At 42.3% G+C, this 25990-nt stretch overlaps 1 protein-coding gene across 3 annotated transcripts in view; it reads left to right on the top strand.

Annotated features, from left to right (window-relative positions):
• Positions 1 to 614: 614 nt before the first annotated feature.
• Positions 615 to 25990, top strand: part of sptbn1 (spectrin, beta, non-erythrocytic 1) — a 369807-nt gene continuing 344431 nt past the window's right edge. Inside the window, exons 1-2 of one of the 3 annotated variants that reach the window (XM_072507861.1) lie at positions 620 to 793; positions 6995 to 7073. The gene's annotated coding sequence lies outside the window, so the exon portion shown is untranslated. Of the gene's footprint in view, positions 794 to 6994; positions 7074 to 25990 lie in introns of all 3 variants that reach the window. The other 2 variants (XM_072507860.1, XM_072507863.1) reach the window with 2 other exon arrangements.

The raw sequence follows: 25990 nt of genomic DNA, 5'->3' as shown, positions 1-25990 counted from the left end.
CCCAAGCTTCCCTTATTTAAGGAGAACAGTCCTAACTTCTCTCATCTTCCTAAGTAACTGAAGTTCCTCATTCCTACAACCCATTTCCCGTTAATCTTTCTGCACTCCCTCCCAATACCTTCACATCGTTACTGAATTGTGATGCCCAGACCTGGTAGGAATACTCCAGTTGAGGCTGGACCAGTGTTTCATGCAGGTAAAAGCTGCCTTTCCTTTTACTCAACGCCCCTTTTGATAACGCCCAGGATGTCAGATGCTTTATTAGTCGCTCATGTTAATGATGTTTTTCTTGTAAGGTTTCCACTATTCGTCTCCTCCGGAGGATTCAACCGGGTTTCGATTCCTGCATGCGATACTGACTGAAATGTTATGTTGCAGTGAGCCTGCCCCAAACGAGGTAAGCGAGTGGGCTGCGGCCTGCGGGCGAAGCGCTCGAGCCGCGGCCGCTTCACCCGGGAGCCGCGGCCGTTTGTTTATCCCTCCGCCGCAGTGCCGGCCGGGCGCCATCACTCCGGATCGCCGCGAGGCTTCAAGCGCTGCATCCTCTGCCCAGCCCCGCTTGTAGTCTTGTCCGAGGTTGGGGGCGGGCGGGCGTACGTACCGTTGTTGGATGGGATGGAGTGAGGTGACGCTGGCTGTTGTCCCCGCCTCCCGGCCCTCTTCCCCTCCCCCCGCCCGCTTCCCTCCTGTGTCAGCGTCCACTCAATCAGTGCCTCTGCTTTTGCTCCACGGTGCGGATTCTCCCAGCCTCACCTCTCGCAGCTCCACATTACTCGCTTCCCTCCGGGTAAAGGTACGTATTCTTCACCGGGCAAGGACGATGAACGGGGAGAACCTAGGTCGCACCAAGCGCCTTCCATTCAATATTTAATTATGCAGATAATTCCGATTGCATGGAGCAAACACATCGTTTCTGATTCATTTGAAATATATGAATCTGAAGGTGAAGTGTGGCGAGAAGCCCGAGGTTGGGAATATCCGCGGTATCCGACGATTCTCAGTGGCTCTGATGCTGTTAACCGGGTAGATGGATTTGCTTAACGTGTAAGCAACCCCGGTCTGGGCTCGAAGATTTGTTTACAACCCTTTCTTTGGTTTGGGGTTTGTAGATGGCATTTTGTTCAAGTCTGAGTCCTGTGAAAATCAGTCGTTTTATTTATTTTTTCAACGTTAATCTAACGGTACAGATGCAAATAGGCGTGGCCGTGCGGATCTCAGGCTGCAACCAGAACAAGAGCTGTTGAATGCGCGAAAATCTAAGCATTATGGTTTTAATTCTCAGTTTGTTGTCAGATAAATGCAATTTCGATGGAGAATGTGAATTGTTTAGTTTTTTTTGACGTAATCTTTTTTTTAATGTTCGGTATTTTTCTTTTTAAAAAAAAAAGCTCTTGCAGATCTGATGGAGATTTCTTTTGTAAATTAGTCTTGATTTTCCGTTTAGATAGTTAACAGCAATATTAAAGGTAAGTGGCAGTGTAAAGCGTGGAAAGTTGCGCATTTTGTCATAGTGAATTGGTAATGAGGTGGGGGTGGGAGTGGTGGTTAACGCGATGCTTTATTATGAATCGCAATGCTGCAGCCGAATGCGGTGCTTGCAGCTGCATTCAATATTAATCTTCGCTGTCCAGATAGATTGGCTGGGGTGGAATGAGGTACGGTGTAGGCAATCAAAATGCATGGATTTGCAATTGTAAGAACGAGTTTGAGATGACATTTAGAGAATGCAGAGTTAATTATCCTGTTGATTGTACAGTACGCTCTCCTCCATTTCCAATGGCGTACACAGAGGGGCGGTAAAGACATCCCTGTTTTTTCGCATCCCAACCCTCTTCCCCAATAATGAAGATCGGCCAACCTCATGAACACTTGAAGGCTTATAATACAACTTGCATGTGCAATTTGATGCACCAAACTCATCCACGGTTCTGGGGATTGTTAGATCTCGGAAATCTAGGTATTGAATACATTATTGAAACATGGTCTTGATATGATTTTGATGCTTTGGATCAAAAGGTTCATAACCTGGATTAGGTTTTGGGCGGCTTCGGGTCAGCAATCCGTACAAAAGCATGGAGCTTTATTAATTGCTCTACTAAAATGTACTGTTGCGGAGGAACAACCCACTTAATGTTGAAACTGTTTACCTATACCTCTCACGGACCGATGAGTTACGTACTTCGCGTGTCGTTCACGCGAAATAAGCGAGGCTAAAACTGCGGAATTACAAATTTTGTAATTGTAAATTTTGAGAAGACCCTTCAGTGGCCTTGTGCACGGACTGCTATTACTTGCATGACTCATTAAATATGGCAACGTCAAGTTCAATGATAATCTTTCTACCCACTCCCTTTCCTCTCCAGACCAACGTTATTGCTGGAAACACTGATTGCCCTGAACAGTTTTCTGCTTGACATGCATCACCTCCAGTGCTCACTATAATTTCTTGCTATGACACCAGATTAAATATATTCATACATTGTTCTTTATCAATAGGAATGTAATGATAGTTCATTGTGGAATTTCTTGGTCACCCCATAGAGCCATAATATATTATCAGTTACAAAGTGTTTGATATACCCTGCAATAAACTAATGTGATATTAAATTTGCCATTTCTTCTGTTCAAATCCTCTTTCGACTCGATATTCAACTCTGCCTGGTGGCAGTAACCCTCTTCCTCCTGTGTATAGCTGATGTATTGGTCAATATATTGATGGATTTCTTTTGACAATCCGATTTGCTGTGCAGTTATTCAGTACTCTCTTCGTTATCATATTTCTCAAGCAACTTCTGAATACATCACTTATAGTGATTCAGTAACTCAGCCTAAATAACATTGTGATATCTGATGAGCACTTTTTAGAGATTTGTGGATGATCAAGATGCCAGTTTGATAAATAGACCCACCATCTGATTTCATTGCAGTATTTTGTTACAGTTTAATAGGTCAAATCATCTTAATGTGCACTGTTTTGATTGGCTATGATTTTATTTGGAAATGGCCAGTATGATTCTAAGTACTCCATTGCAACCAACAAATCTTAATTTTATGTTGAAGTAAAATTATTGACAATTACTTCAATATATTTTGAATTTATTGCTGCCAAACTTATTTGTGTTTTTTTAAGTTGACGGACAAAGGAAGTAAAGACTACGGTCCACTTTTTCAATCGTGTAGCTTTTCTTCATGTACGAGAGGAAATATTTATCCTGTGCAGTTATCCAAGCATTAGATACTGTACTCTGGTTGGAGAGTGCTGCTGGTTGGAATATATGACAATAAGCGATTTTCATATTGCAAGAACAGAACATTCGGTTTGAGGTGACATGGATAAACTGCTGAAGTTTTACCTGTTTAGTGATGTCATCTCAATTTTTATGTATTGCTACTTCCCATATTCTAAATAGTTTGCCTGGTTGCACGAAGTAATTATGCTGCAGGGAAATTGATATGTTTCTTTCCTGCTCGAGTATTGATTCTATTGAAAGTTTAGCGCATCAAAACTCTCTCTTCAGCTGAGTGAAGGCGATTCATATGTCATCATGTGTTTGAATGTGCAGTTTTGGCAAGATTTCAAAAAATTAATATAATACAATATCAGATTATTTTAGTCTACCAAAAGCAATCTGATCACATTATTTCATTAATTGCATGGTATTTTACAGTAAATGGATGACTACACTTTATTTCTCTTTTTAAAAAAAAAATCATAGAATCCCTACAGTGCAGGAGACCATTCGGCCCATCGAGTATACACCGACCCTTTGTGCACTATACGGCCACTCCCCCATCTACCCCACCCTATCCCCATAACCTAACCTTTGCATCCCTGCACACTAAGGGGCAATTTATCATGGCCAATCCACCTAACCCGCACATCTTTACACTCTGGAAGAGGACCGGAGGAAACGGGCGCAGACACTAGGAGAACATACAAACTGTACACAGACAGTGACCCAAGGCCAGAATTGAACCTGGGTCCCTGCTCTGTGAGGCAACAGTGCTAACCACTGTGCCACCGGAAATTGAACATCTTCCCATTTCATGCAGTGTGCTGGTATTTGGTGCTGTCAGGTTTGGTGCAGCATGGCTGGATGCAAGCTCGCTCCATTGTACTTCAACTTCTGTGCCTTAATTCAAAAACCTCATTGTATTACTGTGGTATTTTCATTTCCAAACCATTATTCTTAATACTTCCTGAAAGACATGCTCAATTAAAAGTTGGTTAGCGTCAGTTTATTTAGGTTCACCCTGTGCAATAGTCATCCAGAATTGGATTCAGACTTTCCAAACTTCCTAATAAAGACAATTCAAAAAGATGTTCATGCCCCAGTATCGGCTGGATTCGAAACCAGTTCTAGAAGTACAAAGGGTGTATGCCACTTAGTTTTCCCAAATTAAACCCTATTTGTGACATAAAATCAATTGGAATTTAGCCAACATGAGCAGATTACATTTTAATTTCTGTTAATTCTATCACACATGAATTTTGGATCTATTTTAAATAGAATTCCTGTAAATCTCAATTCATCCTCTGTTTTAATGTTTGTTTGTCTGTAGGCTACTCCTTGTGCTTCACCTTCTGTAGTATTTGATTAAGAAAAGAAAAATAATGTACATGTGCTATGACATGTCCTGACTTCAGGCTCCATCATCGGCCAAGAGAAAATAGGAAGTCCATGAAGTCCCCAGTTAATTCCATAAAACACTGGTGCCAGTAACTATCTCAATGATTGGGCCTTCAAGTTCCAGCTACACCATTGGTTCTCTTGACCTCTCATTGTCTATTTTCTGCCTACCATGCACTTGCTGACTGCCTTGGTGCTGCCCTTCTGGTTACTCTTGGATTTATGCATTCAACACAATTAGCCTAGCTTCATCCTGTCATGAATAATGCACAGAGCATGTGCTGACATTATATATGCAGAAGATGCTATGGAACAGAGCAAATTATGTTTTTTTTTTACTTGATTTTATGAAACTTCTGAAAGTGTTAATTGTATACCACAAAATGATATTAAAATTTATAGATATCTCAATAAAAGCAACATGCCATACTTAAAAGCCTAAATTGACAAGTGTATTCCAATCTCCATAGCTCCCTGACCAGTCATTCTGTTATCTTTAAGCTTCTGTTTAATGATAATTAGATATTTCAACCCTGAAGAAAAAAACCCAGACCTGTAATTTACCCAAGTATTCAGAATGTAGAGCATAATACATGTGGTACCTTTAAAGGGACTTGTGCTTGCATTTTAGTAGCAAAATAATGATTGTGCAGTATAACAAGGTATAATATTACTGTCTTTGGAAAATGTGCATTGTGTGAGTGTCACCACTGCTCAAAATCACATCTGTCACTGTCCAAATAAAACAGTCAATTGTCTATAAAAGGGCTAAAAGAAATGTCTGATCTAAAACTGGAAATTTACATAGTTATCTGTAAAAGTTCCTTCACTGGGTGCCAGGTAAACTTCCATCTCAGAACCTTTTTAGATTGGCAGATAAATGCAACAGTACTGTAGATCATAGATTACCTGCCTGTATCACGAAGCCTGAAACTTTATAGGGATTTTACAATCTGTGTTAATTCAACAACAATCAACCACTTGTTGGCCTGAAGCTATGTTTACTACTGCATTTTGTGACATTAAAGAAAGACCGCTTCGATTTTTCAACAGAATGAATCATTGTGCATTACATTGTGTATTAGAGTCCATCTTAAAACAGTTTATCATTCAATTTATGATGATGACCAACACCACAGGGGATTCACCAGTAATTTGTGAAAAATGGTACTGCAGTACATAAAAATATCCCTCCATTACAATTGCTTATTAACCCTAAAATGCTGGCGACTTTCAAACTGCAATCCGAAAGTACATTCCAATCTGTGACGTTTCACCCAACAAGTAAAATGAGTGACCTGAGGCTGCATTTAATTTTAGCTATTAAAACGTTTGGGGTGACAGTTTGAAGAAAACAAGTTTGTATTACCAAAACTTAAATTTCATCTTTAGAATATATTTAGGATTTGATAATGAGATTTTGTTTTTTCCTGTTTGACTTTGAGACTTACTTGAATCAAGGATACCTGCTGACTCAGTTTGATATATAAGCTATAGTCATCTTGATTATATGAACCAGCACTTGGTTTTCCAGTTTAAATTGTGTAAGTTTAACTTGTGTATTTTAGATTATTAATCTCCTTTAGTTCCATGAAGTAGAGTTCTGATGTAATTCTTTGAAAATTGGTCACATATGTTCCTTCTGGAAATATGAAAGTTTATAAACCGTAATGGGGTTCAAAGAGGGGCAGAAAATTCCAGAGCAGCCTGAAATTTTAAATGCAAAGCATGATTTTTGAATTATGTTCATACATTTGCACATCCTTTTTTGTCCAAGGTTACATAAAGCAAGGAGGTAAATTTTGGTTTTGTACTTTTGTTGATTAATATCATGTTGACATGTTGGAGTATTTTACAATTTCTGGTGAATTAGAAGAAAATGAAAGTCTTTACATTGACTTTCTTATGAAGTCTTTCAAAGATTCAAACTTTTTTATGTGGTGACTCTTGTATGGGAGAGTACAGCAGATATCTTGCACAGAACAAGTTCTCACATACAGCAGTGAGATGAGTGACCACTTTATCTGTTTTTCGGTGGTTGATTGTTGGATAGGACACTGGAAGGACACAGTTTTCTTCTAATAGTGCCATGGGATCTTTATCATCCACCTGAACCAGTTCAGTGCAGTAATCAGATGGTGCCTCAGTTTAGGTTTTCATCCAAAGGATAGCACCTGCAACAATCCGTTCTCACTGTGATGTATTGAAATGTCAGCCTAGATTGTGTATTCCAGTCTTGCAATAATGCAATGCATCACAAGCTGCTTAGAAGTGAGGAGAACTGTCATATCTTAGTTTGTCCATTCTGAAGAAACCTATATTTCCCTTTTTGTTGCATCTGGTTGCTTCCTATGTGGTTCCAGAGGTTTCATCTGTCTACCATTCTACTCAACAGTCCATTCCAGACAAGTTTGAACCTGTGGTCTGCTCCCATAGTAAATGGTAAGAAAAATGTTAATCCTGAATACTTTTAAAATAAACTGTCTATAAGATCACCTCTCGGGTGCCTTCTTTCCAGGTGGAAAAAAAATATCTCTGGCCTTTCCTTGCAGCTCAAAATGATGACACTAAGAGCTAGTCTCATAGCTCTTCTCTGCACTTTTCTGCATTTAGTGCTTGAATGTCTCCCTCGATTCTTGACCAGAGCAGCATATGATTTGACCATGTCTTCCTCCGACTTGTGGTCAACTATATTGCTTGTATGTTTTCAACATTCTGTTGACATTGTTGATTGCCTTTTGCATTGGCTGGATGTTGAGTGTTCAGATATTTAAGATTCCTAGATCTATTTTAATTTCACCCATAGTTATTTCAGCACCAGAAAAGTATGCTACCCATTTTCCCTTTCTATGAACAAAACCTTTCACTTATCTGCATTAAATTCCATCTGCTGTTGATCAGCCCACTCATTTATTTTCCTTCGTGATCTAGTCAACCTGGGTTGTCATTTCTTTAAAGAAATTAAGGAAGTTGATCACAAGTTTCATAGAATTCCTATAGTGCAGAAGGAGGCCATTTGGCCCATCAGGTCTGCACCAACCCCCTGGAAGAGCACCCTATCCCCGTAACCCCACCTAACCTGCACATCTTTGGACTGTGGGAGGAAACTGGAGCACCTGGAGGAGGCGTGAGCACACTGGGAGAACATGCAAACTCCACATTGCCACTCAAGACCGGAATTGAACCCGGGTCCCTGGCGCAGAGATGCAGCAATGTTGACCACTGTGGTGCCCCAAAACACACCTAACCTGCTGGTGGAGCTTTTTGGACAACTCCAAAGCTCTCCATTGGGGAATTGAACCCCAGTCTCCTGCGAGTCAGGTGGGGATACTAACCACTATTATGATGAATATTGCCTCTGTTAATTGTTACTTTAGAACATAGAACATTACAGCGCAGTACAGGCCCTTCGGCCCTCGATGTTGCGCCGATCTGTGAAACCAATCTAAAGCCCATCTACAGTATTCCATTATCATCCATATGTTTATCTAATGACCATTTAATGCCCTTAATGTTGGCGAGTCCACTACTGTTGCAGGCAGGGCATTCCACGCCTGTACTACCCTCTGAGTAAAGAACCTACCTCTGACATCTGTCCTGTATCTATCTCCCCTCAATTTAAAGCTATGTCCCCTTGTGCTAGCCATCACCATCCGAGGAAAAAGGCTCTCACTGTCCACCCTATCCAATCCTCTGATCATCTTGTATGCCTCTATTAATTCACCTCTTAACCTTCTTCTCTAACAAAAACAGCCTCAAGTCCCTCAGTCTTTCCTCATAAGATCTTCCCTCCATACCAGGAAACATCCTGGTAAATCTCCTCTGCACCCTTTCCAATGCTTCCACGTCCTTCCTATAATGCGGCGACCAGAACTGCACGCAATACTCCAAATGCGGCCGCAGCAGAGTTTTGTACAGCTGCAACATGACCTCATGGCTCCAAAACTCAGTCCCTCTACCAATAAAAGCTAACATACCGTATGCCTTCTTAACAACCCCATCAACCTGGGCGGCAACCTTCAGGGATCTATGTACATGGACACCGAGATCTCTCTGCTCATCCACACTACCAAGAATCTTACCATTAGCCTAGTACTCTGTATTCCTGTTACTCCTTCCAAAATGAATCACCTCCCACTTTTCTGCATTAAACCCCATTTGCCACCTCTCAGCCCAGCGCTGCAGCTGATCTATGTCCCTCTGTAACCTGCAACATCCTTCCGCACTGTCCACAGCTCTACCGACTTTAGTGTCATCTGCAAATTTACTCACCCATCCTTCTACGCCCTCCTCCAGGTTATTTATAAAAATGACAAACCGCAGTAGCCCCAAAACAGATCCTTGTGGTACACCACTAGTAATTGAACTCCAGGCTGAACCTTTCCCATCATCCATCACCCTCTATCTTCTTACAGCTAGCCAATTTCTGATCCAAACCGCTAAATCACCCTCAATCCCATGCCTCAGTATTTTCTGCAATAGTCTAACATGGGGAACCTTATCAAATGCTTTACTGAAATCCATATACACCACATCAACTGCTTTACTCTCATCCACCTGTATGGTCACCTCCTCAAAGAACTCAATAAGGTTTGTGAGGCACGACCTCCCCTTCACACAACCGTGTTGACTATCCCTAATCAAATTATTCCTTTCGAGATGATTCTAAATCCTATCTCTTATAATCCTTTCCAAGACTTTGCCCACAACAGAAGTAAGGCTCACTGGTCTATAGTTACTGGGGTTGTCTCTATTCCCCTTCTTGAACAAGGGGACAACATTTGCTATCCTCCAGTCTTCTGGCACTATTCCTGTAGACAATGACGACATAAAGATCAAAGCCAAAGGCTCTGCAATCTCCTCCCTAGCCTTCCAGAGAATCCTAGGATAAATCCCATCCGGCCCAGTGGACTTATCTATTTTCACACTTTCCAGAATTGCTTACACCTCCTCCTTATGAACCTCAATCCCGTCTAGTCTAGTAGCCTGTATCTCCGTATTCTCCACGACAACATTGTCTTTTTCCTGTGTGAATACTGATGATAAAATATTCATTTAGCGCCTCTCCTATTTCCTTGGACTCCAAGGACAAGTTCCCACTACTGTCCTTGACTGGCCCTACTCTTACCCTAGTTGTTCTTTTATTCCTGACATATCTATAGAAAGCTTTAGGGTTTTCCTTGATCCTACATGCCAAGGACTTCTCATGTCCCCTCCTGGCTCTTCTTAGCTCTCTCTTTAGGTCCTTCCTGGCTACCTTGTAACTCTCAAGCGCCCTAACTGAACCTTCACGTCTCATCTTTACATAAGCCTCCTTCTTCCTCTTGACAAGTGATTCAACTACTTTAGTAGACCACGGTTCCCTCGCTTGACCACTTCCTCCCTGCCTGACGGGTACATACTTATCAAGGACACGCAGTAGCTGTTCCTTGAACAAGCTCCACATTTCAATTGTGCCCATCCCCTGCAGTTTCCTTCCCCATCCTAAGTCTTGCCCAATCGCATCATAATTGCCTTTCCCCCAGCTGTAACTCTTGCCCTGCGGTATATACCTATCCCTTTCCATCGCTAAAATAAACGTAACCGAATTATGGTCACTATCACCAAAGTGCTCACCTACCTCCAAGTCTAACATCTGGCCTGGTTCATTACCCAGTACCAAATCCAACGTGGCCTCGCCGCTTGTTGGCCTATCTATATACTGTGTCAGGAAACCCTCCTGCACACATTGGACAAAAACTGACCCATCTAAAGTACTCGAGCTATAGCGTTTCCAGTCAATACTTGGAAAGTTCAAGTCCCCATAACAACTACCCTGGTACTTCCGCTCCTATCCAGAATCATCTTTGCAATCCTTTCCTCTACATCTCTGGAACTTTTCGGAGGCCTATAGAAAAGCCCCAACAGGGTGATCTCTCCTTTCCTGTTTCTAACCTCAGCCCAAACTACCTCAGCAGACGATTCCTCATCAAACGTCCTTTCTGCCACCGTAATACTGTCCTTGACTAACAATGCCACTCCACCCCCCCTTTTACCACCGTCCGAGCTTACTGAAACATCTAAACCCCGGAACCTGCAACAGCCATTCCTGTCCTGCTCTATCCATGTCTCCAAAATGGCTACAACATCGAAGTCCCAGGTACCAACCCATGCTGCAGGTTCACGCACCTTATTCTGGAAGCTCCTGGCGTTGAAGTAGACACACTTCAAACCACCTTCCTGCCTGCCGGTACACTCCTGCGACCTTGAAACCTTTCTCATGACCTCACTACTCTCAACCTCCTGTACACTGGAGCTACAATTCAGGTTCCCATCCCCCTGCTGAATTAATTTAAACCCTCCTGAAGAGCATTAGCAAATTCCCCCCCCAGGATATTGGTACCCCTCTGGTTCAGGTGTAGAGCATCCCGTTTGTAGAGGTCCCACTTACCCCAGAATGAGCCCCAATTATCCAGGTATCTGAATCCCTCCCTCCTGCACCATCCCTGTAGCCACATGTTCAACTGTTCTCTCTCCCTATTGCTTGTCTCGCTAGCACGTGGCACGGATAAGAACATAAGAACTAGGAGCAGGAGTAGGCCATCTGGCCCCTCGAGCCTGCTCTGCCATTCAATGAGATCATGGCTGATCTTTTGTGGACTCAGCTCCACTTTCCGGCCCGAACACCATAACCCTTAATCCCTTTATTCTTCAAAAAACTATCTATCTTTATCTTAAAAACATTTAATGAAGGAGCCTCTACTGCTTCACTGGGCAAGGAATTCCATAGATTCACAACCCTTTGGGTGAAGAAGTTCCTCCTAAACTCAGTCCTAAATCTACTTCCCCTTATTTTGAGGCTATGCCCCCTAGTTCTGCTTTCACCCGCCAGTGGAAACAACCTGCCCGCATCTATCCTATCTATTCCCTTCATAATCTTATATGTTTCTATAAGATCCCCCCTCATCCTTCTAAATTCCAACGAGTACAGTCCCAGTCTACTCAACCTCTCCTCGTAATCCAACCCCTTCAGCTCTGGGATTAACCTAGTGAATCTCCTCTGCACACCCTCCAGTCCAGTACGTCATTTCTCAAGTAAGGAGACCAAAACTGAACACAATACTCCAGGTGTGGCCTCACTAACACCTTATACAATTGCAGCATAACCTCCCTAGTCTTAAACTCCATCCCTCTAGCAATGAAGGACAAAATTCCATTTGTCGTCTTAATCATCTGTTGCACCTGAACCAACATTCTGCGACTCGTGCACTAGCACACCCAGGTTTCTCTGCACAGCAGCATGTTTTAGTATTTTATCATTTAAATAATAATCCCTTTTGCCGTTATTCTTACCAAAATGGATAACCTCACATTTGTCAACATTGTATTCCATCTGCCAGACCCTAGCCCATTCACTTAGCCTATCCAAATCCCTCTGCAGACTTCCAGTATCCTCTGCACTTTTTGCTTTACCACTTATCTTAGTGTCGTCTGCAAACTTGGACACATTGCCCTTGGTCCCCAACTCCAAATCATCAATGTAAATTGTGAACAGTTGTGGGCCCAACACTGATCCCTGAGGGACGCCACTAGCTACTGATTGCCAACCAGAGAAACACCCATTAATCCCCACTCTTTGCTTTCTGTTAATTAACCAATCCTCTATCCATGCTCCTACTTTCCCCTTAATGCCGTGCATCTTTATCTTATGCAACAACCTTTTGTGTGGCACCTTGTCAAAGGCTTTCTGGAAATCCAGATATACCACATCCATTGGCTCCCCGTTATCTACCACACTGGTAATGTCCTCAAAAAATTCCACTAAATTAGTTAGGCACGACCTGCCCTTTATGAACCCATGCTGCGTCTGTCCAATGGGACAATTTCCATCCAGATGCCTCGCTATTTCTTCCTTGATGATAGATTCCAGCATCTTCCCTACTACCGAATTTAAGCTCACTGGCCTATAATTACCCACTTTCTGCCTACCTCCTTTTTTAAACAGTGGTGTCACGTTTGCTAATTTCCAATCCACCGGGACCACCCCAGAGTCTAGTGAATTTTGGTAAATTATCACTAGTGCATTTGCAATTTCTCTAGCCATCTCTTTTAGCACTCTGGGATGCATTCCATCAGGGCCAGGAGACTTGTCTACCTTTAGCCCCATTAGCTTGCCCATCACTACCTCCTTGGTGATATCAATCCTCTCAAGGTCCTCACCTGTCATAGCCTCATTTCCATCAGTCACTGGCGTGTTATTTGTGTCTTCCACTGTGAAGACCGACCCAAAAAACCTGTTCAGTTCCTCAGCCGTTTCCTCATCTCCCATTATTAAATCTCCCTTCTCATCCTCTAAAGGACCAATATTTACCTTAGCCACTCTTTTTTTGTTTTATGTATTTGTAGAAACTTTTACTATCTGTTTTTATATTCTGAGCAAGTTTACTCTCATAATCTATCTTACTCTTCTTTATAGCTTTTTTAGTAGCTTTCTGTTGCCCCCTAAAGATTTCCCAGTCCTCTAGTCTCCCACTGATCTTTGCTACTTTGTATGTTTTTTCCTTCAATTTGATACTCTCCCTTATTTCCTTAGATAACAACCGAAAGATAATAACTCTGTTTGTTCTAGCTCTAAGATTCCACCCTAGCTTCCTGAATATCTGCCTTACATTCCCATCTCTTTTCCTACCTATGTCTTTGGTGCCTATATGGACCACGACTTGGGGCTGCTCCCCCTCCCCCTTCAGGATCCCGAAAACACGATCCGAGACAAGTCAAGTTTATTCCTGACATTGTCCTTACTGCAACTCTTTGGAAAACAATGTCTGTAGTTGCCTTTGACTGTTTTGTTGCCCTTTCAAATAACCTGTCAGAATTTACTGTCAGACCACCCGACCTCTTCCTTGTGTCCAATAACTCTCATAATGAATGTCAATGCCTCACAAATCTCTTTGCTAGTCTCTCACTCTGGGATAAATTATATTTAATGCTGAGGATTTTTAAAAACGTTCGTTCACCTTGTTTTCCATCTCATTTATCTTGAATTTTGAATTGTGTCGTGGTACGTTTGTTGGGTCTTCCTTTTAGGAGTCATTATTCAGAATATCGGCCCTGGGTCACTGTCCGTGTGGAGTTTGCACATTCTCCCCGTGTCTGTGTGGGTTTCACCCCAACAACCCAAAAGATGTGCTGGTTAGGTGGATTGGCCATGCAAATCGCTGGCTTTTAAAGCAGACCAAGGCAGGCCAGCAGCACGGTTCAATTCCCGTACCAGCCTCCCCGAACAGGTGCCGGAATGTGGCGACTAGGGGCTTTTCACAGTAACTTCATTGAAGCCTACTCGTGACAATAAGCGATTTTCATTTCATTTTCATTTCATTTCAAATTGGAAAAGAAAAGTAATTGGCTACTCTGAATTTATTTTTTTTAAAGTTCCAGAATATTATGTTATGCTCTTCTTCAATGCTCATTGGAATCTTATAATGTTTGTCTGGCTTCCCTGAGAAACCTCTTGCCATGTAGTACTGGGAAAAATTTGAGCTCAAGAGATGAGGTGAGAGTGACTGTCACTGACATCGAGGCAGCATTTGTGGCAGCAAGGAGCCTAAGAAAAACCAAAGTCAGTGGAAATTAGGAGAAAATCTCTTCACTGTTTGGAGTCACACCTAGCACAAAGGAAGGTGGTTAAGGTTATTGGTCTTAGTCCCAGGACATCGCTCCAGGAATTCCTCAGGGTAATTGGTTATGCCCAACCATCTGCAGCTGCTTCCATCAATGACCATGCCCCATCATTTGGTCAGAAATGGGGGTGATTGCTGATGATTTTACATCGTTCAATGTCATCTGTGACTCCTTGGTTACTGAAGCATTTTGTGACCATGTGCAGTAAGACCTGGACAATATTTGGACTGGGGCTGATAAATGGCAATTAATCTTTGCACCACACAAGTGTTGAGTGCTCACTATCTCCACTCAATGGCATTACTATCGCTGAATCCCCACTATCAACGTCCATGAGGTTATCTGACCAGAAACAGAACTGCAACAACTGTATAAACACTGGTTATAGGTCAGAGGCTGAGAATTCTGCGGTAATTAACCCGCCTCCTGACTCCCCAAAGCCTGTCTACCATCTACAAAGCCCAAGTCAGGAGTGTGATGGAACACTCAACTTGCCTGGATGCGTGCAACTTGAACATCAATTCAGAATAAGGCAGCCGATAATTGACACCCAATCCACCATCTTAAACATTCACTCACTCCATTACTGACACGAGTGGCAGCAGTGTATGCCATACACAAGATGTACTGCTGCAACTCAGCCAGGTCTCTTGGACAGCACCTCTACCAGCTACATGGACAAATGCAGCAGATGCATTGGAACACCACCACTTGTAAATTTCCTCTAAGCCAAACACCACCCTGGCTTGGAATCTTATTGCCAATCCTTTGCTGGGTCAAAATATACTGTGGGTGTATCTACCCCACATGGATGCAGGAAGGGGGCAATAATTAGGGGTGGGAAACAAACGCTGGTCCAACCATATCCTGTGAAATCATATTATTTTAAACTTACATTTATTAAATGAATATATGTTTGTCAAGCTGGCAATGGTTTTAGCTTGAAAAAAGAACAAGCTGTTCTGTATGTACTGTGCATAGTTAATGGTCTAATTTGACCTGCGGAAATTATTACATGAATTCTAGAATTCAAGCTACAGCGTTCCTGAATAAAACTCCTTATGACAGTCAAACTCTGAAAGAATTGCGTTGAGCTGTTGGAATCTGTAAATTTTGGTTTTGAAGAATCTTGGGATTAGTTGCACCTGCAACTGACCTGTGCTGCTAAATATTACCAGGATCTGTATATGGGGCCGGTTTAGCTCAGTTGGCTGGACAGTTGGTTCATGATGCCCAGCAAAGCCAACCTCACAGATTCAATTCCTGTGATGGCTGAGGTTATTCATGAAGGCCCCGCCTTCTCAGCCTTGCCACTCGCCTGAGGTGTGGTGATTTTCAGGTTAAATCCCCCTCCCCCACCCCAACATTTCAAAAGGGGAAGCAACCTATGGTCATCACTATGGCGACTTTATTTTACTTGTGTCTGCAAATGTCTCGGTTAAGACGTTTTGCCTACAATCCATCTTTGGCCTTAAGGCCCAATAAAATGTGGAGGAAATAACCTGCAAGCTAAGGACATAATGTGCAGACCTTTATTCAATACAGTGTTGTAACTAAACATATTATAGCAATAACATTATGCTACAGGAATAGCTGCAATTATGACTAATCATTTTGGGATACTATTTAATTCACGAATTTGCTTCCATGCCTACTGATGTACCTCTATTTGCCAGTAGTTCACTCTAGCATTAAACAGATGATAATGGTCCTCAAACACGAGAAGTGGGAAGGGTAAAATATATAATATTAGTGAGTGTCATCCACAGTATGTATGTATATAAGTGTCATCCACAGTATGTATGTATGTATATAGGATGAACATTTCAACTATCATTAAACTGAACTTCCTCGTGATAGCACTAAAATAGTTTAATTGCGCATAACTGTAAATGTTTTGTTTCCAAGTGAGAAAATCAACAAAAGCATGCAAACTCTTTATTTAGCCATTTCAAGACGTATGTTAAAAGCTGCCCAATTTTCATATTGTATGCTGCTGCTGAGGCATCTGTTTCATCTGCATTTGTGAATTTATTACAGTTATGCTCTGTTTTGTTCTATTATAATGAGTCTGTATTAGGATTCGAGATAATTCTGTCCTAATGGAAATCAAACCATTAATTTTTACTAAAACATATTGATCTTACTGAAACCGTATGGACAATACCACAGCCTTTGATCAATGTCTGAACAGATATGATTGTACTTTGCTGCAATTTGGATAATAATTTCAATTTGCTGAACAAAAAATGGCATCCTGCTTTTGAACTTGTTCTGTCTTGTGCCAAGATTTTTTTATTTATACACTTAATTATATAGTTTAAAATGCAACTACGAATCCTTGGCAAGAGAGGAAGTGGAATGTTGTCACCATGTGAAATAATCTTGGTTTTATTTGTTAATATTGTGTTAAAAGGCTGTGTTTAATATCTTGAAAAATACATACCACAGAACCAGACAAGTCCTAAATTCTCTCCTTTTAACGACTTACAGTCTGGAGTTTACCTCAAAGTAAAAATCTGAATGTGAGGAAAGTTGGAATAAATGTGAGGCCTGATTTGGCTCACCAAATCGTCTTAAACTAATTAGAAGTTAATTTACAAAACTGGGTTACTATCACGCTAATGAATGAATGAACTCATTCTTGCCAAATCATCAAAACTATAGCTAGGTTACAAGTCATAGAATTATAAAATATACAGTGCAGAAGGAGGCCATTTGGCCCATCAAGTCTGCACCGGCCCTTGGAAAGAGCACCCTACCTAAGTCCACAGCTCCACCCCATCCCAGTAACCCCACCTAACCTTTTGGAGACTAAAGGGCAATTTAGCATGGCCAATTCATCTAACCTGCACATCTTTGGACTATGGGAGGAAACCCACGCAGACAGGGGGAGAAAGTGCAAACTCCACACAGTCACCCGAGGCTGGAATTGAACCCGGGCCCCTGGAGCTGTGAGGCAGCAGTGCTAACCACCGTGCCGCCGCTGTTTTGGTCAAATCACAACTTAAAGTTAAAGCTTATTGGACACAAACGTAATCAGATCTATCTGGCAGTTGAATAGCAAATTGCTGCAAAGAATGGCTTCACAAAATGAGTGGCAAAGGTTAGACGGGCAATTCAGTGTATGATGATGCAAGAAGTCTTGTTGCACAGTGCTGGCATCCCTACCTCCTGGGCCAGAGGTTCAGGGTTGAAGTCCTATGCTAGGACTTGTTGGCCATTGAAGTAATGTTCATGACTTCGTTCAATGGGTTGAAATCAGCCTGGAATCCTTCCACCACCTCCCCACTATTCTCCAAAATTGGAAAAAGATTGTGTATGAAGAAACACTTAAAGGAAAAAAAGTGATGGTGTTGAGTAAACTGAGCACCTTCACGTATGACACTTTTAGAAGAAGAACAAAGGAGTTCTCTTGGTGCCTTGACCAACAATTATCCCTCAAGCAATACTACCAAAACAGAGTACCAGCCATTTATTACACACTGTTTGCAGATCCTTGTATACAAATTAGTTGCCATGCTGCTATATTTCAGCAGCTAATACACTTAAACGCAACTCATTAACTGAGGGCATGAAAGATGCGCAAGTTATTTCCTTAGCTACCAAACATACTCGGAATCTCAATTTGAAATTGTCACTTATAATTTAGCCTTTGGCTAGTAAATTATACATTTACTTTTCTTTAATGAGATGTAAATACATTCAAAAGACAGAAACAAAAGTAACCCCCTCTGACCTGACCATGCCGCCAAAATTTGAAACATAATATTTAAGTGATTGCCTTTTTTGTTTGGCAGTTTGTTTAGTTATTTCTAGAGTCAACAACAGGAGCATTTTATGGTTTGCAAGTCTTTTCAAAGCCGATCATTTTATGATTAAAGGTCATACAATATTATTACTATCCCTGCATCCCCCAATATTCTTCCCTCCTTGTATGTGTTGTCTCGGTAGGGAATAGTTCCATGGTGCCAAATGCCCTCTAGTAGTTTGCTTGTAGCATGAGAGCATTGGTCATTTTTAAAGTATTTTTATTGGAATTTTAACACAATATCAAAATTTACATAACACACAAATTTTATGAACAGAACAAGAACAACAAGCGCATCAACAACATATATATCACCGGTTGTCCCCGTATCTGTGACCATAGTTTTCATAATCACGTTTCCTTATTTACAGTGGAGTACATAGTTACAAAGGGAACCTTTTATTTACATTCAAAGTTTACTAATGCAGGACTCCCTACCACCAAATTCTTTTTTTTATATAAATCTTTTTATTGGCATTTCCCATATTTCTAAGCCGTTTTTACACATCACATTTTTTTCGCCTGCGCTAATTTCCTTTATTATACAGAGAGGTTTAGTTTGTCCTTCGTTTAACTGACCCTATGTGCATTTCGTTGCCCTCTGGATCGGTCTATGGTTTCCCCCCCCCTCCCCGGGTTGCGCAGTCTTTAGGTATCTCATCTACATTTGTGTTTTTAAAAAAAATTCTTATAAGGTTACTCATCGTTTCTGGCCTCGAACAGGTTTTGGAGCAGCCCGACAAACTGCCCCCAAGTATCCAGGAAGCCTTCCTCTGACCCTCGGGTGGCGTACTTCCAAATGGTCAGCGAGCCAGTCTGCAGCTATGGGTGGTGCTGTCGATCGCCAGCCGAGCAGGATTCTCCGGCTTGCGATTAGGGAAGCGAAAGCGAGGGCGTTGGCCTCCTTCCCCATGTGCAACTCTGGCTGCTCCGAAACCCTGAAGATTGTCACTATTGGGCATGGCTTCACCCTCACCCCACACCCCTGGACATTGCCTCGGAGAAGGCTGCCCAGATCCCAGCGAGCTTGGGGCAAGCCCAAAACATGTGGGTGTGGTTGGCCGGGCCCCTCTGGCACCGCTCACATTTGTCCTCCACCTCCGGGAAGAACCTGCTCATTCGGGTTCTGGTCAGGTGCGCTCTGTGCACCACTTTGAGCTGCATTAGGCTTAGCCTTGCGCAGGAGGAGAAGGAGTTCACTCTGCTCAGTACTTCACTCCAGAGTCCCCATCCTTCGTCTGTCCCCAGTTTGTCCTCCCATTTTTGTCTGGTCTCGTCCAGTGGAGTCCGGACTCTGTCCAGTTGCTGTCCATATATTTTCCCACATAGTCCCCCCTTCTCGTTGCTTGTGCCTATCAGGTCCTCTAGTAGTGTGGTTTCTGGGGCCCCGGGGTACCCTACCATCTCTTTGCGGAGGAAGTGTTTCATTTGGAGGTGTCTCATTTCCTGTCCTCTTGCTAGCCTCCACTTCCTCGTCAATTCGTCCAGTGTCGCCAGTCTGTGCCCTACGTAGAAGTCCCCGACCGTCAGTGCCCCCGTCCCGCCTCCATCTTTTGAAGGTGGTATCCAGCATGGCTGGGGGGAATCTGTGATTGCTGCATATGGGAGCCATGGGGGACATTTTGGCTATCCCGATGTGTTGTCTCAGCTGGGTCCATGTTCTCAGCGTGGCCGCTACCACTGGGCTCGTTGTGTATCTTGGTGAGGAGGATGGGAGTGCTGCTGTGGCCAGGGCCCGGAGGGTCGTCCCTTTACAGGATGCCTCCTCCATTTGTACCCAATCTGTGTCGGGTTGTCATTTTGGTTTCTTGACAGTACATACCATGATCATACCTAGGAATCTTGTGCTCTGTGTAGCTCTGCCATTTGACTGTACATATTCACTATTCAAGAAACGAGTATTAAAAGGAAATTACTTTTTTCATATCACACACACACACAAAGGTATTTTTCCTTTTGGAATGTGCTAGCCTCGTGTCTATGCTCTCTCTCGTGGCTAGCTAACTGAGCAGCTGCTGTTCTGGATTTCTACTACATTTGCAGCTGTTAGGAATTGAAATGATTTGTGAAAATGTGTCTGTGCTGGAGAGTGGAAATATATATCTCCCATTTCCTTATCCCTCACAAATGTCTTGGAGTATTTTTGAACATTGAGGGCGATACGTATATGCAAGTTGTTAATGGTTTTAAGTGAACTAAAATTATTCAAATTTCAAACATGTAAACACTCATATAATCCCACTGGGATTTGTGTCCTATTCAACATTGGCTAGGAATAGGACTGTTAATTTGATACTACTGAAGGAACTACTGCTTTTGGGGCAGGATGTTGTGTGAATTCTGAAGAGATTGAATTTGCTTCAAGCTTACCTTTTTTTAAATCAAATTTAACCTGTGGTGTAAATTAAATAAAGGTATTGACAAAACTGAATCATTTGTAATATCAAGGAGATTTGTATGCTACTTTGTTTTTGTTTTCAGTGGGTACGCTATTTATAAATATATTGGGCAGAATTTAATCCAGGCGATGGGGGTCTCGCATGCCACCTGGAGAGCCAGCAAAAGCTTGCATTGTGTCCTTTTGGGTAAAAGTGCCAATCAGGCACTTAAGTGTTCAGCGGCTTGCCTTTCCTGGGATCAAGGACCCCAGGGCAGAAATTCCATCCCTTGAGAGCTGCCAGCCAATCCGAAATCATCAGCTCCTCATGCTGTCAGTGCCACTGGTTGTGGGGTGTGTGTGTGTGTGTGTGTGTGTGGGGGGGGGGGGGGGGGGGGGGGGGGGAATAGTTGAAAAACCTCAATTGGGGTTGGAAGGCTGTCCACCAGCCTTGCAACCCTGTAGATAATGGGGCAGATGTGGGAAGGTAAATAGGGTCCCTTCCTCATGATTTAATGCCTCAAGGGGGGTTCGAGAAGGAATTTCCACCCATTGTGTCTGAAACCAATCTCTCCATTCTGAACTATTGAAGGGATTGCATTCTAGTGTACTGACTATGATAACATATTGTATCCGTCAAGGTTCCGAGATTGCTCAGTATTTTTCAGTCGCATCTGTCAGTAAGTGGTGGTTTATTCATCCAATAGAACCACAGAATCTCTATAATGCAGAAGGAGCCCATTCGGCCCACTGAGTCTGCACCTTTCCTCCGAAAGAGCTCTCTACCTAGGCCCACTGATCATGCGCGTTGATCATGGCCAATCCACCTAACCTGCACAACTTTGGACTGTGGGAGGAAACCCACAAAGACATGGGGAAGAGATAAATGCCCTATTGTGAAGGGAGTGATTGTGCTGCACGTGAATTCATGAGCTGAATGGTGATCTGGGGATAGGGCTAAAAGTGGCTTCTGCTACCAAAACTTTTCAACTTTAAATTAAATGTCAACGTACATTTTTATAAAAGTTTGTTTCAGAAATTATATTGTTTGTAAAAATATAACGTTTTATGACTGATGCTTTTTGTAGTAACATTGTTGCAAACAGTTGAGAGCTTGATGTGTATCTGTAGACCAAGATGGCATTTTGCAATCTAGATCTCACTTAGATATCTTGTCAAATAAATACTTTTGTACTAAGTTCTGTGACTGCTGTTTCCTCCTTGAATGACATGGAATCAGTACCATATTAATATTTTCTGTGACCACATTGAGAGCTTCCAATCCATGCTTTATCTCACCATGAACTGAACACGATCATTTGATGAATGTGCAAAATTATGGGGCTGAAATTTAACTACTATCTTTTTTGTTAACCAAGAAATCACACTGACTGACGAGTTAATTTTCCATCTACCTGTAGCTGAAGTAGATAATTTTAATAGCCTTTCTTAAATACTGTAATATCCCACATAGAACTTGCGGGGTGGGAATTATTATCTTCCCCATGGTTCTCGTGGAGTATGAGCTCCCCTGCTGAGAGGTGGAGGAACTCAATTTAGCATTGGCCAGTAAGACACCAACCAGACAGATGCGGTAGGGATCTACCGGGAAGTATATACCGTATAAGTTCTTTATTTTACTTGATACGGACTCTCAGCGTCCTTATTAAACTGGTGATGAGGATGGGATTTGAAGACTTTCTCCTTGAAGTCCTGAGCTGAACGTACAAGAAGGTATCCTGCTTAGGGCCATGAAGGTTGTTGTCCCGGCGAAGGGCCAGGAAATTGTGTTGAAGGACCTTCACAAGAGGCACCCTCGGAGTGGCCAAAATGAGGATACTGGTGAGGAAATTATGTCTGGTGGCCAAGTTTGGACACTGATATCGAAATGTTGGCTCAACAGTGCTCCATCTGTCAAGAGCACCAGAAACTCCCCGCAGTGGTATCCATACATCCTTGGGTGCCTTTGGGCTTGCATACACACTGACTTTGCTAGTCCATTCCTGGGTTTGATAGTTCTCGTCCTAATGGATGCCCACTTCAAGTGGCTGGACGTCCACGAGATGACGCAGATCACCTCCCGGGCGACTGCCAAGTGATTATGCATTTCCTTTTCCACCCAAGAACCCCAAAGTTGCTCATAACAGATAACATGGGCTCTTTCATGAGTGAAGAATTTACCGCTTTTGTGAAAGATATTGGGATTTGACATATCTGCATTGTCCCATACCATCTGGCATCAAATGGCTTAGCAGAGATGGCCGTGCAGAAGGTAAAACAGGGGCTAAAGAAGCAGACTTTGGGCTTGTTGGACCCAGGCTGGCATTTTCTTCCTCGCGTACAGGGCCACACCACGCACAGTAACTGGGGTGGCCCCAGCTGAGATGCTCATGAGTCATAGGCTTCATAACTGACTCAGTTTCATTCTCCAGACATTGATGCAAAGGTGCACCATAACCGGGATTCAAGGGCGTTACCCAGTTTGATGTCAAACCCTCTGACATTGGTAACTTTGTTGTTCGCTGGCTCTCTTGGGCTTTTAAAACAAATTTTAGTTTACCAGTTTATTGGCGGCAGGGAAATGGTGAAAGTACAGACTGTCATGGGGTGATGACCTGATGAGCATTGAAAAAGAGAGCATCAGGAGTGAAGCCAGATGCATGGTTTGTGAGTGAGCAAAGGGCTTGGAAAGGCCTTGGTCGGAGTACTGGGTGCCACATTCAGTGGAGGGGATGATGGACGGCATTAGTCTGAATACTGTAGTGCTTAAATAGCAAGTAAGGACATTCTGAGGGAGAAGAAGCGACTGCAAAGCTGATTTAAAATAATACATTTAATTTGACCGCTATTTAAATGTATCTGGCATAAATTAACTGAAGTTAAATGAACTTAAAATTTGAAGTAATATAAAATTTAACTATATGAAGAATGGATGTTGGAGGTTGAAAAGTACCAGGTCACTTAGCATTGGGGGAATAAACACAATATAATGTTATGGGCGAGGCGTTTTCAGAACCCCAAAATGTATCATGGGGTTCAACCAACCTCTCCCTTTAATGGATTTGTTGCTTTTCCTAGCACACGGCTTTTTCCCTAGGTGTGGGATTACAATTATGGACACGTGGGTTTTTAAACACAAAACACTGTTTATTCCATGAACTCAACTTAACATCTTAAATAAACATTGGATCTCTTAACACCCCTTACTTCAAAACTCAGAAAATATTGCAACAGTAAATAATTCCTTAAAATGTTCCTTCAAACTTCCAAGAGACTTAACACCTTTAAAACAGTAACACACCAGGTTAAAGGATATATATATTTTCTGTAGAATGGCGGAGATATATTAGCTTGGTTGATTTCAGTTCCAGCACCTTGTTTTTTCCCTGCAAACTCTCTGGACACACACAGACACCCTGCTTTTTCCAACTGGCTTTCTCCTTTTAATCAGCTCACAGCAAAACAGCCAGGCACTTTGAAGCTGCTCTCAGCAAAACCAGCCAGGCACTTTTTAAAACTGCAAAAACCCAACTGCAACACTTGCAGCTCTCTGGAAACACACAGACACACACACACACACACACTGCTTTTAAACTGAAACGAAAAACCTGCAAAATGGCTGAACTGAGCTGAGCTCCACCCACTCTATGACATCACTGTTTTCTTAAAGGTACATTGCTTACACATCCAGTTCTTAAAGGCACTCTCGCATGACAATAACAACTAGAATGGATGTTGGAGGTTGAAAAGTACCAGTGTCACTTAGCATTGGGGGAATAAACACATTATAACAATTTAAATTGTGTAGACATGATAAAGTAGTTGACTTCTGAATATGAAATGAGCAAGAATTATATGCTCTATGCAAAACTTGTTATATTGGAAAATTTTCAGTCACGTTGCTCACAAATCAAAGCAAATGTTCTCTCAACCTCTATGCCTGTACTCTTTTGCTTCTCCATCTCCTGCTCTACTGATGCTGTGGCAGAAGGTGAAAAGGTACTGAGGACTATGGACCATATTCTACCAATGCATAACCCAGTTGGGTAGATAAGGCAGTCCATAACAGTATTTTCTGTTTGTGGGTGTGGGACACTTGTCATGAGAATTATCCAGACAGGGCCAAGTGCTAGAAGGTCATGGAATGGGTCCATGTTGGTTTTGGTGACCAATCTGGATACAAGACCATATAATGATAATTGGTGGGAGGAGTGCTTCCACTGTACTCCTACTCATCAACTCCCCACTGATATTGCACGCCAATATTCTACCACTTAATACTCCCCACAACCCCTCGCTGAGTTCACATGCTGCCCAACCATCACCTCATCTGTTACATCCTACCATACTCACCTGTTGCCTATTTTTCTCCAATCATCTGGTACTTCCTATTTACCTCTTCTCCACTCTCATGACATCCCTTATTCCTTTCTGTTTTGATCTCCTGAACTTTCTACCATCTCCTGAATCCACTGCTTCATTTATACCATTTTCAAAACACTCTCATTTCTCTCCCCATCCCCTACTTCATTTCCTTACTTCACTCTCTCTCTCCCTAAACCATTCATTTCCCCATCTCTGTTTTAGGCTGATGGCAAAACCTGTTTTAAAGCACAAGATCAGCTATAAATAGAGCATACACAATTGTAGTTGCTTTAAAAACACACAGGTGTGTGCAGACCTAAAAATTCATGGCTGATCAACAAAGTGCTTGAAAAGGACTGGGGAAAGAGGGGTTGGGTAAGTGACTGTGTCCTACAGGGAGAGTGCCCTAATAGGAAAGTGGCAGAATGTTTACAAGGATAAAGCGAGTTGATAGAAATAGGACATGTGTGTGTCTATACTGAGTCTTCTGGTGGAAGCAAGAGAAATGTAGTGCAATTTGACCCCTGAGTACCACAATAGGGATGATGGGCAGGCCTGTACAAGTGACTTTGGCACAAACCAAAATTCAATTAGTAACATTTAAATAAACATGAAAGTTTAAAGTTACAATATTTATAAATTTGAAATAAAACAAAACTGTTGGAAAAGAGTAAACGTTTGATTAATTTAAAATAAAAACTACAAGGTAAAGGTGGCTGGAAGTGCAGCGATGCCACCTAATGTTGAGAAAACTGAAAGATAAAGCGTAATGCCGATGCATGCTCAACAATTAAAAATAATATCCAGGTGTGATAAATTATAGCATAGCAAGAAAATTTAACAATCTGGAAATGCCCATTAGAAATAGACATTTTACCCGAGGACCCGGGTTCGATCCCGGGTCACTGTTCATGTGGAATTTGCACATTCTCCCAGTGTCTCACCCTCACAACCCAAAAATGTGCGGAGTAGGTGGATTAGCCGTGCTAAATTGCCCCTTAATTGTGTTATGGCCAGGGTTTAGAGAACACCAAAGTATATCATGGAGTTCACCTGACCCACAACTTTTAATAGATTTTGGTTATGGGGAGCACATGGGCCCACTTTACAGGTGTGATGCAACAGAGCTCTAAAGTACGTTTAGAC

This window comes from Scyliorhinus torazame, chromosome 1 (genome assembly GCF_047496885.1).
Source record: "Scyliorhinus torazame isolate Kashiwa2021f chromosome 1, sScyTor2.1, whole genome shotgun sequence".
Lineage (NCBI taxonomy): Eukaryota > Metazoa > Chordata > Chondrichthyes > Carcharhiniformes > Scyliorhinidae > Scyliorhinus > Scyliorhinus torazame.
This window is presented reverse-complemented; position numbering and strand designations above follow the sequence as displayed.